The sequence below is a fragment of the Pinus tabuliformis genome, chromosome 6, assembly GCF_031772625.1.
Source record: "Pinus tabuliformis cultivar Carrire ecotype Pingquan chromosome 6, CPIR1, whole genome shotgun sequence".
Taxonomy (NCBI): domain Eukaryota; kingdom Viridiplantae; phylum Streptophyta; class Pinopsida; order Pinales; family Pinaceae; genus Pinus; species Pinus tabuliformis.
The window spans coordinates 601,550,366-601,565,738 of NC_142292.1; the positions used below are offsets into that span (position 1 = coordinate 601,550,366).

The following is a 15,373-nucleotide window of genomic DNA, read 5'->3' on the forward strand; positions in this document are numbered from 1 at the left end:
TTGTTTTTTTTTTTCCATTGTTTACTTTCCCTTGAGTCAAATTGCTTTCCATGTATTGTTTATATTTGTTTAATATGATAGTTTCAAAAAAAAGTGAACTACCTATATGCAGAGCATTTCTTGTGATCTCTTTGCTTTCTCCAACCAAGCCTTCAAAGAAATCTATCAAAGATTAATTGATATACTCTATTTGTATGTTTTGACAGTCATGGTTCGTGTATTTATCTTGCAAGGCATGGAATTTTATGAGAATAAAGTTGATTGAATGTTTTGGTATTGATAATTTAAGGGACTTTTTGTAATTGACATTTGTCCAGTATGGGAGACCTTTACTACTTTCATAGTTGCTGACCTTCATTTCTATGGTTTCTAAAATAAGTTCTCCTCCAACTTCCACAATAGAAAAATTTGGGAGAAAATATGGGTTCTTTGGCTCCGTCTGATGCCAAACACTTTGCCGCTCCAATGATCTTCTCAAACTCTGACATTTGCAGCTACCTTGGTGGAAAAAGATGTCTTGCAGAGGTGGACAAAGACGACTCGTGATTTTCAACTATTTTTCCTTCTTGTTTTTTCCATATATCAATAACGACCATACTTGAGCACTGCAACAACAGGAATTTCAAATGTGTTTGCCATGTCTATGTATTGGAGCATTGTTGTATCCATGTCCCTGAGTAGTGTTCAGAAATTTTGTAGTTTCTAAAACTTTTATATTCATGTTTGGGTTTCCGAGATAATGGGAAACTAAGTTTCCTGAACTTTGCAATCCAAAAGAACCACATATTATAAGTGATATTTGAAAATACCACTTGTCCGGAGGTAGGGATTGATCAAATCAGCAGTGATTTTGTAAATAAAATATACACAACCTTTGTTAAAAGATGGGACCTATCTCAAATTTTCAATACCTTGGATAGCGATGACGATGACATGGTTACTACAGACGATGTATAAGGGTTACTGGAAAAGCTTGGAATTCAACATATCTATGATGATAATATGAAATTAGTCATAGCTCTTTTAATAACTATTTTAGTTTTTGGTCTATGATAGTCATTTTAGTTTTTGTTAGTTTATTTTATCTTAATTACTTTATTTTAGTTATATTAATGGTTTTCTTTAGTTATAGTTAAAAACTAATTTAGTTTAGCTTAAATTTATTTTAATTTTGGTTTAAACTTAAGTATTTAGCTTTGATTTAGTAACGTTGATTTCTGATTTTATTATTTAATAGTTTTAATTTTTGTTTGAATGATAATATTAGCATATAAATTTGAATTTTATCTATTTATATTATAGTTTGATTTATTTTAAATTAAGTGTTCTAGTTTGAGTTATTTTAAATTGATGTTTATTTAAAATTAATTTTAGTTAATTAATTTAATTTAAATTTTATATTAGTTTTTATTTTTATTTTTATATTTTATTCAAAGTTTTATTTAGATTTAGTTTAATATATTGTTTTAAAAAAAATGTTGATTGTTTAGATAGTAGTTGGATATATAAATCTGAGACACAGGATCATGAGAGACTTAAAAAAACTCAAAAATTATAAAGGGGCTTGAAAACAAAGCTCAAAAGGTATCACTAAACATTAATTAATAAAATAGGTTAGTGTGACGGGCTATGATCTCCATGCACGGTATCACTAAACATTAATTAATAAAATAGGTTAGTGTGACGGGGTATGATCTCCATGCACACCACTGGTAACTCTGTTATATGGTTCCTTTTTTTACTACCAATATATAAATCTTCTTACGCTGAAAATTAGGTGTAGTGCTATTTATGCCTTTTGGAGGTACTACACACCTAGGACCTTCATTACTGGCACATGAAGACACTTAGTTAGAGCATTCACTGACATGCAAGACTTCAACATTGGAATCTTCACTAGATTGGTGCCTTTGACTATCCATGCATGCATGGGACTACATGCAAGATCCTTTTTGCATGATTTACTCCCTGATTTGCTCCTCCTTTCACTCTGCAACTGGCTAGTTCTCTCTAGAACTTGCTATAGGTGTCGAGTATTCTCATTGATCACTACATGCAAGATCCTTTCTGCATGATTTACTCCTTGATTTGCTCCTCCTTTCACTCCGCAACTGGCTAGTTCTCTCTGGAACTTGCTGTAGGTGTCAAGTCCTCTCATTGATCACCACTATGGCACATTACCTTGGGATCTTTACCCAGTGATGCTATATCATGAGGATTGTAACTTATTTTCTGAATCAATCATTCTTTTTGTTCTTTCGATTTTCTTTTAGTGTTTTTGCTCTGCAACGCTGTGTGTTCAACCTTTACTAGCTAGATTCATTTGTGTAGGTTTTCTAACACATTTACAGGGTATCAGAGCCCACAAGTTGCTAGATAAAAGGCGCACCAGTACTTTATTTTGTAGGTATTACAATTTGGAGATCGAAGATCGATAGAAAAATGGAGTTTCCCAAAGCATCAATTCTAACACCATACAACTATCACGAATGGAAGGACCAAATGGCTCAATACCTTCGTTAGAAAGGGTTGTACAGGATTACCATGGCTACAGCAATGGAACCCACTTTAGCCATAGAGAAATCCAAGTACCTTAACGGCATGGATGACGCCCACGGATCCATATGCATGTGCATCTCCCCAGAGTTGTAGTTTCATCTATCTGCCTGCAGTACTCCTAATGAGATTTGGAAAAAGGTTGAAGAACTCTACGAGAAACAGGATGAGATGAAAGGACATCTGCTCGAAGTGGAGCTGCTCTCATTGGATCCATGGAACTATGACAGAATTCAAGACTTCTTCACCAAATATAATGATCTATTGCTGCAACTCAAGGGTTGTGGAATTGACAAATCCAAGGAGGAGAGTCGCCAAGTTCTCTCTATTATGTCAAAGCTCGGACTTGAATACTCCGTCTTTTATGTCTACATTTCATTTAGTAAGGCTCGCAATAGGTAAATCCTACACTATGCCTTCTCTCAAAGAGTTCATGGAGTCCCTTACTTTTGAGCAAGATAAACTCATTGGCATGGGGAAAATCAAACCTCCAAAAGCGCATGCACTTGCTGTGCATGATGGTAGCCACAATAAAAATCATAGATCTGATTCAAATCAAAAAAATCAGCAGCAAAAGGACAAGGGAAAAGTGCATTCCCATCCAAAGAAGGAAGGGTACACCAAGCCCTTCAATGACTCCGCCGGCTCCAGAAATGAGAAAGGGAGGAAAGGAGACAAATGCACCTACTATCACCTGGATTCCATTTGGAATCGTCTTGTATGAAGAAACAAATTGACCAAATGGTAGAAATCCTTCAGAAGCACAACCTTGGGGACAACATCCCTCAGGGCGCCAAGAAGAAAACTGAGGATTCACCACACGGGAAAGGTAACAATTTTAATGCTTTAGTTGCAATCAACTCTTCCTCTGATGCATGGATTATAGATTCTGGTGCATCACATCATATGGTTGCTGCAAAGGAAGTCTATTCCTCTTTGGATGCATGCAAAGGACCTCCCATCTTCATGGGAGATGACTCACCTATTGAGGTCACCAGAAAAGGTAGAGTGGAATTTTTACATGGAGTCTTTGAAGATGTGCTTCATGTTCCAAAAATTTCGGTAAACCTGCTTTCAGTGTATCAGATCACTCATCCGACACCAGAAAGAGAGTGGAATTCACTCCAGATGTAGTGAACATATATGACCTACATAGTAGCTCCAAAATTGCAACCGGTGAGGTAAACAATGGAGCTAGACTATATACATTTTTTGAATTTATTGGATCTAAATCCTCCTTATTGCTTACACATACTGATGATAGTAGTAGGATTTGGCATGAGAGGTTTGGTCACTTAAATTACAGGCCTATGTAGCAGCTAAGCAAGCATGAGATGGTGGAAGGCTTGCCAAATATCAGTTTCTCTGAAGGAGTTTGTGAAGGGTGTGTCTTTGGCAAACATCCTAGAGAAAAGTTTGACACCGACAAGATTCACAAAGCATCCTCTCCTCTAAATCTGATCCATAGTGATCTCATGGGGCCTTTTCCTCATCCTTACATCAACAAAGCAATGTATGTGCTTACATTTATTTATGATTTCTCACGGTACACTTGGGTGTATCTTCTCAGGGCCAAATCTGAAGTTTTTGCGCACTTTGAAGATTTCAAAGCACTAGTTGAGACACAGTTAGAGAGAAAGATCAAAGCCCTCCGTACAGAAAATGGGGGGGAATATGTTAAAACAACACTTCAGAACCTTTTCCTTGAGTCCGGCATATAGTTGCAACACACAATTCCATACACTCTGCAGCAGAACGGAGTCGCTGAGAGAAAGAACCGATCTCTCAAAGAGATGGCTTCCTGCATGCTGCATGCTAAGTCACTACCTCATAAGCTATGGGCTGAAGCACTTAATTGTGCTAACTACATCCATAACAGAGCTCGTCATCGATCTGTCAAGGATCAGACCCCCTTTGAGGCTTAGAGTGGCACTAAACCGGAAGTCACCCACTTCCGTGTTTTCGGCTCCCGAGCATGGGCAAGGATCCCCTATCAAAAGAGGAAATCTCTTGATCCACAGAGCATTGAGTGCATATTTGTTGGATACCCTGATGGTGTGAAGGGATACCGACTCCTGATTTCCTCTACAGACAATCTCATCATTGAGCGAAGTGTCCAATTTGAGGGAAGTCTCTCGCATGCACCTCAATTGTCGCATGCAGACACCTTTTATCTACCTCATGAACGAGATGATGACTCAGTATGCTCAGACGCAAATACAAAGCATGCAAATGTCGAGGTAGAGCATGCAGATGCAAAGACAGAGTCTTCAGATACAAATCTAGTGCATGCATATGATGATCCACATCCAAGCCCAGATCGGGATTCCAACAGTGAATCAACTTTCCCTGTCATAAATCAGAGAACAAGGAGCTTAAGTGAGATATATGCACAAGACCACCCAGCTGCTAAAAATGGTCTTGTAGGGGATAATTCTGATCCGCGGAGGACTAGCTCAGAGTTTATTGAGCCTCCTCTTGCCCTCATTGCCACTGAACCAACACCATGTCAGCATTGTCATTTGGTTCAGTTTTCTGATCCACAGTCTTATGTTGAGGCTGCTGGGCATCCCTCTTTGGAGTCCGCCATGGAGGAGGAGTACAACTCCCTCCTCGAGAACCATACTTGGGATCTGGTCCCCCTTCCTTCAGGAAGGAAACTTGTCTGATGCAAATGGGTCTACAAGACCAAGAGTTCTACAGATGGGCAAATCACCAGACATAAAGCCAAGCTAGTAGCCAAAGGCTTCCAACAAGTGCATGGCATTGATTATGATGAGACCTTTGCTCCAGTAGCAAAGATGGATTCCATACGCCTTGCACTTGCCATTGCTGCTGCCCAAGGGTGGGAAGTACATCAGATGGATGTAAAGAATGCATTTCTTCACGGAGACCTATCTGAGGAGATCTACATGGAGCAGCCACATGGTTTCATTCAGGATACTTCTTTGGTCTGCAGACTAAAGAAGTCTCTCTATGGCCTTAAACAGGCCCCGAGAGCTTGGTATGCGAAGATGGATTTTTTCTCTTATCACAAATTTACTTCGAAAGATGTATGTCTGATCCAAATGTTTACATGCTTAGGACATATGACTCTCTTCTTATCTTAGTTTTGTATGTGGATGATCTCCTGATCACTGGCAGTTCAGCTTCAGCCATTGCTGCAGTCAAGAGAACCTTGCATGATAGGTTCTTGATGACAGACATGGGTACATTACACTTCTTTCTTGGTCTTGAGATTAGCCAGGATGCCACATGCATCAAACTCTCTCAGGCTAAGTATGCACAAGATCTCCTCAAGAGATTTCACATGACTCACTACAAGCCAGCACCGACTCCTTTTCTGTCTGGGGTCCGCCTTGAGGATGGAGGTGACACTCCATTAGTTGACAGTACTCTCTACCGACAGTTAGTGGGGAGCTTACTGTACCTCACCCACTCCAGACCAAATCTCTCATATGCAGTAGTGGCAGTTTCTAGATACATGCAGGAGCCGCATGAGCTACACTGGAAAGCTGTCAAGCACATCCTACGATATGTGCAGGGCACCATCACCTTTTGGATTCACTATGTAGTAGGCACTGCATTGAATCTCCTTCGCTTCATAGATTCTGATTGGGCGGGTGACAAATTTGATCGCAAGTCCACCTCTAGATATTCACTCAGTCTAGGGTCTAGCCCTATCTGTTGGTCGAGCAAGAAGTAGGTTGCTATTGTTCTCTCTTTAGCTGAGGCCGAGTACAGAGGAGTAGTCAACATCACCATTCAGGCTCTATGGCTACAACACTTCCTCATTGAGTTGGGCGTCCAGTTCCACCAGCACACTGTCATCTAGTGTGACAACCAGAGCACTCTCAAATTTTGTAGGGATCTAGTATAGCAGCAGTGGATGAAGCACATAGAGATCCATATGCACTACATAAGAGAATTAGTACATGATCGGGTCATTGATTTGCAGTTCTGTCCTTCAGTAGAACAGATTGCAGACATCTTCACCAAGACATTCATTGAGCAGAAGTTTCACTCTCTGCGTGATCGTCTTGGAGTGAAAGACACAGTTGCTTAGCAATTGTATTTTCTTCCTCTTTTCTTTTGATTACATTGTATTTTGAGGGGGGGGGGGGGATTCCCACGAGGTTTTCCCTCTTTCTTCAATTTTAGTACAAGTTGCACTATATTTTGGGTGACCTTTGGCCTTAGTTGCGAGGGCCCATTTTCTATTTTTCCCCATAGTGGTGTTCAGGCGGGGGGGGGGGGGGGGGGGTTGTTGAAGGTACTACACACCTAGGACCTTCATTACTGGCACATGCAGACACTTAGTTAGAGCATTCACTGACATGCAAGGCTTCAACATTGAAATCTTCATCAAATTGGTGCCTTTGGCTGTCCATGCATGTATGGGACTACATGCAAGATCCTTTCTGCATGATTTACTTCCTAATTTGCTCCTCCTTTCACTCCGCAACTGTGTTGTTCTCTCCGGAACTTGCTGTAGGTGTCGATTCTTCTCATTGATCACTACATGAAAGATCCTTTCTGCATGATTTACTCCTTGATTTTCTCCTCCTTTCACTCCGGAACTAGCTAGTTCTCTCCGGAACTTGCTGTAGGTGTCAAGTCCTCTCATTGATCACCACTATGGCGCATTACCTTGGGATCTTCACCCAGTGACGCTATATCATGAGCATTGTAACCTATTTTCTAAATCAGGCATTCTTTCTGTTCTTTCGATTTTCTTTTAGTGTTTTTTCTCTACAACGCTGTGTCCAACCTTTACTAGCTAAATTCATCTGTGCATGTTTTCTAACACATTTACAATCCCTGGGTGCATCAACTATGAGAGGGTAGCAGATTTGATCCCCTAACATTTGCTAGCATGAGAACTCACTTTCCCATGAAAATTAATAAATTTCCACAAACTTTTGCTCTTACAATCCACTCACTAGACTTAGATAGATGCTTGCTTGGTTTCTCAATAGAGTCTCTCATTTCCCTTTTCTGTTGCATCTCTTGTGTTTGTCGTTGCTCGATCACTAGCGTTTCGGTATCGTTTGCATGATTTCTTCCCATAGGGTTTTTTGAAACCGTCGGTTCATTTCGGTCAAAAGTAGGCGCCTGGAAAACAAAAATACCAGAGGGACAACACCAGTCACAGATTCCTCCTATTTAAGCATGTCCAAAATCAAAGTTTGCAATACCTTTAAGAATTGAAAATCATTTTCGACTCGAACCCACTACCGATGATCCGAACTTTTTACTGTAGCCTTAACTTCTTCTTGAATACAAACTTCTAACTCACGTGACTTCACATAAATTTTGGCATTGCGGGACTTGACTTTAATCTTTGCTGCATCGAATCACATTCACTTCTTCTTCTGGTTGGTTATTGTTCACTTGGTATTGATTTCCCTACAAAGGAGAGAATTACAAGAATAAATTCTCCATCTTGAGAAATCAAAACAATACTCACAAAAGCCTTTGATTTCCCGCTGATGAGGTAAGTAGGAGAAATCTCAACAGCGTAATTTAAGAAAGGCGCCGACTTCGAAGACTGGTTTTTTCCTCTCTGTTTCCTACACCTTTTGAACCTCGGCTGCAAAGATTCCGACTTACTCCCATAGCAAAATCAGAGCCACTACAACTGCACTTGGCACCCATGTTATTTGTCTGTCTCAGTACAGAAGAATTCAGAGCCTTTTTGATAATTTCTACCCGAATTGATTTGGTTTGTCGGTCGACCTGTCTTCAGGGAATGTTGATGTGAGTATTTTGTGTGGGGATTGCAAAGGTCAGGTGAGAATTTATAGCATATAGCACTCATTGCACGCATTGATCACTGATGGGAATATATAAAGATAAACTCTGAGCTTAAGTTGATTGTGGATTCCTGGATTATTATGGGATCGGGGTGATATGACAAGGTGAAATAATTGGATTTTAGAATATTTCAAGAAATCTGCAATCTAATTGAACACAATTTATTTGAATTGAAAATTAGTCTTATTAAATATAAAAATTTAGTAAATCTTAGAAATATTGGAAATATTAATTCTAATTATCCCCATATTAATTCCAATCATCATTTTAAACAAATTGAAAAACACCATGCTTGCCTACTCAACTCCGAACCACTGCAGGGTTGTGAGTTTGTTTACAGGGGAAGGACTAAAGTCTGAGCAGAAGTACAGGGTTGACCATTCTCCAACACATCACAGAGTTAAAATACTTAATGAGGGTTGGTAAATATGTATGGGTGAAACATTTACTGGGTAATTAGTTAAATTCACCATTTTGTATAATCGCCTCTCCAGTGTCTTAAATATGAATATAAAGTTCATTTGTATGGTTGAGCAAGTAGAGAGGATGAGTGTGTAAGTATGAGAGGAGAAAATAGTGGATGAAATATTGGTAGGTTAGTGAAAACAATTTTTACGGAGTTTTACAGAAAGTTACTTCACAACCCTAGTGAAGTCTAAATCACAGTAAATTTCTTTTGTGTTTTCACTAATTTTACTTGAAACAACAGCCTCCAATTTGTCATGCCAATGTATTTACACATGTTTTATAATATAATCCAAGCTTAAAACTTTCATCAGTAAATTTACCGCATCCATTTTGGATGTTTTACTGAGTTTAATTTCAGTTTCAAAATTCATTGTATGGAAATCCTCAACACAATAAACTTAGCACAAAAACCTTAGTACAATGAATAGAGGATGCCTGTGCAAAAGTCCTCCTCACACCTCCGAACAATGAATATAAATGTCAAAAATTAATGTAATGTTTTCCCAAAACCGTATTTCACCTGTCCATATGAAATTTACACTTCAATGTTGACGTTCATCAATATTTAAACACCGTCAAATTTTCATATGAGTAGTCGTGCCATCTCATTGTTGTTCATGAGCAGGGTTTGCTTGGGAAGTAAATAAATTGGTAAATATAATTTTGTACTATATAATTTAGTAAATAAAAATCCTGTCAAATTGTTCACAAAAATCAAAATCTTAATACCATGCAGCATATTGCAAATTAATAACCCATGTGAACACGCATACAACTATATTTTTTCGATATGTGAAAAAAAACCAAAAACGTAAAATTTTTTTGTATCAAATCTTGATACAATGAGGAGAACGAAACGCTTGCAGCCCATCGGTAGGATGATCGATCTATGACTAAACATTCATTACTAAAATAGGTTAGTCTGTCGGGCTATGATCTCATCGCACACCACTGATAACTCGCGTGCCCAGAGAATATGGCCTCCACCATCGCACTTGCAAGTCCATGCCAGCCTCCACACAAGCTCCCCGCACAAGTACAATAGAGGAGGCATGCCAAATTCTTCGTTTATTAATAACATTAGATTCTCACATTATTAGTACCGCTACCGGCTGCTATTGCTTCAAAAATGCATTGGTTAGCAATGAAGTGGGGTATTCATATGTAAGAATAAGCTATATATGTAAATGTGTTAGAAAACCTGCATAGATGAATCTAGTTAGTAAAGGCTGAACACACAGCTCGCAGAGCAAAAACACTAAAAGAAAATCGGAAGAACAAAAGAATGATTAATTAGAAAATAGGTTACAATGCTCATGATATAGCATTATTCGGTGAAGATCCCAAGGTAATGCACCATAGTGGTGATCAATGAGAAGACTCAACACCTACAACAAGTTCCGGAGAGAACTAGCCAGTTGCGGAGTGAAAGAAGGAGCAAATCAAGGAGTAAATCATGCAGAAGAACTAACCAGTTGCGGAGTTAAAGAAGGAGCATATCAGGGAGTAAATCATGCAGAAGAACTAACTAGTTGCAGAGTTAAATAAGGAGCAAATCAAGGAGTAAATCATGCAGAAGGAATCTTGCATGTAGTCCCATGTTCTAACTAAGAGTCCGCATGTAGGTATGTAGTAGTTCCAACACCCTCCCTGAACACCACTATGGGGAAAAATAGAAAATGGGCCCTGGCAACTAAGGCCAAAGCTCACCCAAAATATAGTGCAACTTGTATTAAAATTGAGGAAAGAGGGAAAACCTCATGGGAAATCCCCCCCCCTCAAAATACAATGTAGTCAAAAGAAAAGAGGAAGAAAAGACATTTGTTAAGCAACTATGTCTTTCACTCCAAGACAATTACGCAGAGAGCAAAACTTCTGTTTAGTGAAGGTCTTGGTGAAGACGTCTGCAGTCTGTTCTGCTGAAGGATATTACTGCAAATCAATGACCCAATCATGTACTAAGTCTCTGATGTAGTGCATATGGATCTCTATGTGCTTCGTTGGCTACCGCTGTATTGGATCCCTGCAAAATTTGAGAGTGCTCTGGTTGTCACACCAGATGACAATGGGCTGGTGGAACTGGAAGTCCAACTCAGTGAGGAAGTGTTGTAGCCACAGAGCCTGAATGGTGATGTTGACTACTCCTCTGTATTTGGCCTCAACTGAAGAGAGAGCAATAGCAGCCTGCTTCTTGCTCGATCAACAGATAGGGCCAGACCCTAGACTGAGTGAATATCTGGAGGTGGACTTGCGATCAATACTGTCGCCTGCCCAATCAGAATCAGTGAAGCCAAGGAGATTCAATGCAATGCTTGCTGCATAGTGAATCTCGAAGGTGATGGTGCCCTGCACATATCGGAGGATGCGCTTGGCAGCATTTTAGTGTAGTTCATGTGGCTCCTGCATGTATCTGGAAACTGCCCCTACTGCATATGAGAGATCTGGTCTGGAGTGGGTGAGGTACAATAAGCTATCCATTAGTTGTCGGTAGAGAGTGCTGTCAACTAATGGAGTGTCACCTCCATCCTCAAGGCGGACTCCAGACAAAAAAGGAGTCGGTGCTGGCTTGCAGTCAGTCATGTGAAATCTCTCGAGAAGACCACGTGCATACTTAGCCTGAGAGAGTTTGATGCCTATGGCATTCTGGCTGATCTCAATACCAAGGAAGAAGTGTAATGGACCCATGTCCATCATCAAGAACCTATCATGCAAGGCCCTCTTGACTGCAGCAATGGCTGAAGCCGAGTTGCCGGTGATCAGGAGATCATCCACATACAAAACTAAGATAAGAAGAGAATCATGTGTCCTGAGCATGTAAACATTCGGATCAGACTTACATCTTTCAAAGTTTTGTGATAAGAGAAAAGAATCCATCTTCGCATACCAAGCTCTTGGGGCCTGCTTAAGTCCGTAAAGAGATTTCTTCAGTCTGCAGACCAAAGATGAATCTCGAATGAAACCATGTGGTTGCTCCATGTAAATCTCCTCTGATAGGTCTCCGTGAAAAAAGGCATTCTTCACATCCATCTGATGTACTTCCCATCCCTGGGTAGCCACAATGGCAAGTGTAAGGCGTATGGAATCCATCTTTGCTACCGGAGCAAAGGTCTCGTAATAATCAATGCCATGCACTTGTTGGAATCCTCTAGCAACTAGCCTTGCTTTCCGTTTGGTGATTTGCCCATCTGTAGCACTCTTGGTCTTGTAGACCCATTTGCATCGGACAATTTTCCTTCCTGAAGGAAGGGGGACTAGATCCCAAGTCTGGTTCTTGAGGAGGGAGTTATACTCCTCCTCCATGGTGGACTCCCAAGATGGATGCCCAACAACCTTAGCATAAGACTGTGGATCAGAAGAATGAACCAAATGACAATGCCAGGATGGCGATGGTTTAGTGGCAGTGAGGGCAAGAGGAGGCTCAATAAACCCTGAGCTAGTCCTTTGCAAATCAGAAGTATCCCCCACAAGACCATTTATAGCAGCTGGGTGGTCTTGTGCATATATCTCACGTAAGCTCCTTGTTCTCTGATTTATGACAGGGGAATATGATTCATTGCTGGAAGCTCGATCTGGGCTTGGATTTGGATCATCATATGCATGCACTGGATTTGTATTTGAAGACTTTGTCTCTTCATCTGCATGCTCTACCACGGCATCTGCATGCTCTGTATCTGCATTTGAGTGTACTGAGCCATCATCTCGCACATGAGGTAGATAAAAGGTGTCTGCATGGGGCGATTGAGGTGCATGCAGGAGACTTTCCTCAAATTTAACACTTCGCTCAATGATGAGTTTGTCCGTAGAGGGAATCAGGAGTTGGTATCCATTCACACCATCAGGGTATCCAACAAAGATGCACTCAATGCTCTGTGGATCAAGAGTTTTCCTCCTTTGAGAAGGGATCCTGGCCCATGCTCGGGAGCCGAAAACACAGAAGTGGGTGACTTCTGGTTTAGTGCCGCTCCAAGCCTCAAAGGGGGTTTGATCCTTGACAGACCTATGAGGAAATTTGTTCTCGATGTAGTTAGCACAATTAAGTGCTTCAGCCCATAGCTTATGAGATAGTGACTTAGCATGCAACATGCAGGAAGGCATCTCTTTGTGAGATCGGTTCTCTCTCAGCAACTCCGTTCTGCTGCGGAGTGTATGGAACTGTGTACTGCAACTGTATGCCGGACTCAAGGCAAATGTTCCGAAGTGCTATGTTAACATATTCCCCCTCATTTTTTGTACGGAGGGCTTTGATATTTCTCTCTAACTGTATCTCAACTAGTGCTTTGAAATCTTCAAAGTGCGCAAAAACTTCAGATTTGGCCCTGAGAAGATACACCCAAGTGTACCATGAGAAATCATCAGTAAATGTAAGCACATACATTGCTTTGTTGATGGAATGATGAGGAAAAGGCCCCATGAGATCACAATGGATCAGATCTAGAGGAGAGGATGCTCTGTGAGTCTTGCTGGTGTCAAACTTTTTTCTAGTTTGTTTGCCAAGGACACACCCTTCACAAACTCCTTTGGAGAAACTGATATTTGGCAAGCCTTCCACCATCTCATTCTTGCTTAGCTGCTGCATATACCTGTAATTTAAGTGACCAAACCTCTCATGCCAAAGCCTACTCCTATCATCAACATGTGTAAGCAATAAGGAGGATTCAGATTCAATAAATTCAGAAAATGTATACAGTCTGGCTCCATTGTTTACCTCACCAGTTGCAATTTTGGAGCTGCTATGTAGGTCATATATTTTCACTGCATCTAGAGTGAATTCCACTCTCTTTCTGGTGCCAGAATGAGTGATCTGATAAACTGAAAGCAGGTTTACCGAAAGTTTTGGAACATGAAGCACATCTTCAAAGCTTCAGTGTAAAAGTTCCACTCTATTTTTTCCGGTGACCTCAATAGGTGAGTCATCTCCCATGAGGATGGGAGGTCTTTTGCATGCATCCAAAGATGAATAGACTTCCTTTTCAGTAGCCATATGATGTGATACACCAGAATCTATAATCCATGCATCAGGAGAAGAATTAATTGCAACTAATGCATGAAAATTGTTACCTTTCCCGTGTGGCGGATTCTCAGTTTTCCTTTTGGCGCCCTGAGGGATGTGGTCCCCAAGGTTGTGCTTATGAAGGATTTCTGCCATTTGGTCAATTTGTTTCTTCATGCAAGAGGATTCTGAATGGAATCCTCTTTGACAGTAGGTGCATCTGTTTCCTTTCTTCCCTTTCTCATTTCTAGAGCCGGAGGAATCATTGAAAGGCTTGGGATACCCTTCCTTCTTTGGATAGGAATGCGTTTTTCCCTTGTCTTTTTGCTGCTGACTTTTTTGATTTGAATCAGATTTGTGATTTTTATTGTGGCTGCCATCATGCACAGCAAGTGCATGCGCTTTTGGAGGTTTGATTTTCCCCATGCCAATGAGTTTATCTTGCTCAAAAGAAAGAGACTCCATGAACTCTTTGAGAGAAGGCATAGTGTAGGATTTACCTGTTGCGAGCCTTACTGAATGAAATGTATACACAAAGATGGAGTATTCCGGTCCGAGCTTTGACATAATAGAGAGAATTTGGCGACTCTCCTCCTTGGATTTGTCAATTCCACAATCCTTGAGTTGTAGCAATAGATCATTATATTTGGTGGAGAAGTCTTGAATTCTGTCATAGTTCCGTGGATCCAATGACAGCGGCTCCACTTCGAGCAGATGTCCTTTCATCTCATCCTGTTTCCTATAGAGTTCTTGAACATTTTTCCAAATCTCATTGGGAGTATTGCAGGCAGTAGATGAAACTGCAACTCTGTAGAGATGCACATGCATATGGATCCGTGGGCCTCATCCATACGGTTGAGGTACTTGGATTTCTCTATGGCTGAAGTGGGTTCCATTTCTGCAGCTATGGTAATCCCGTACAACCATTTTTGACAAAGGTATCAAGCATTTGGTCATTTGTGATAGTTGTACGGTGTTAGGATCGATACTTTGGGAAACTCCATTTTTGTGTCGATCTTCGATCTCCAAGTTGTAATACCTGCAAAATAAAGTACTGGTGCGCCTTTTATCTAGCAATCTATGGGCTCTAATACCATGTAAATGTGTTAGAAAATCTGCACAGATGAATCTAGCTAGTAAAGGTTGAACACACAACTTTGCAGAACAAAAACACTAAAAGAAAATCGAAAGAACAAAATAATGATTCATTAGAAAATAGGTTACAATGCTCATGATATAGAATAACTGAGTGAAGATCCAAGGTAATGCACCATAGTGGTGATCAATGAGAAGAATCAACACCTACAACAAGTTCCGGAGAGAACTAGCCAGTTGCGGAGTGAAAGGAGGAGCAAATGACGGAGTAAATCATGCAGAAGAACTAACAAGTTGTGGAGTTAAAGAAAGAACAAATCAGATCATGCAGAAGAACTAACCAGTTGCGGAGTTAAAGAAGGAGCAAATCCAGGAGTAAATCATGTAGAAGGAATCTTGCATGTAGTCCTATGCTCTAACTAAGAGTCCGCGTGTAGGGGTGTAGTA

General features: G+C 40.4%; 1 pseudogene; it reads right to left on the reverse strand.

Annotated features, from left to right (window-relative positions):
* Nucleotides 1-1,721: 1,721 nt before the first annotated feature.
* LOC149259986 (uncharacterized) lies at nucleotides 1,722-9,170 on the reverse strand (annotated as a pseudogene).
* Nucleotides 9,171-15,373: the final 6,203 nt, after the last annotated feature.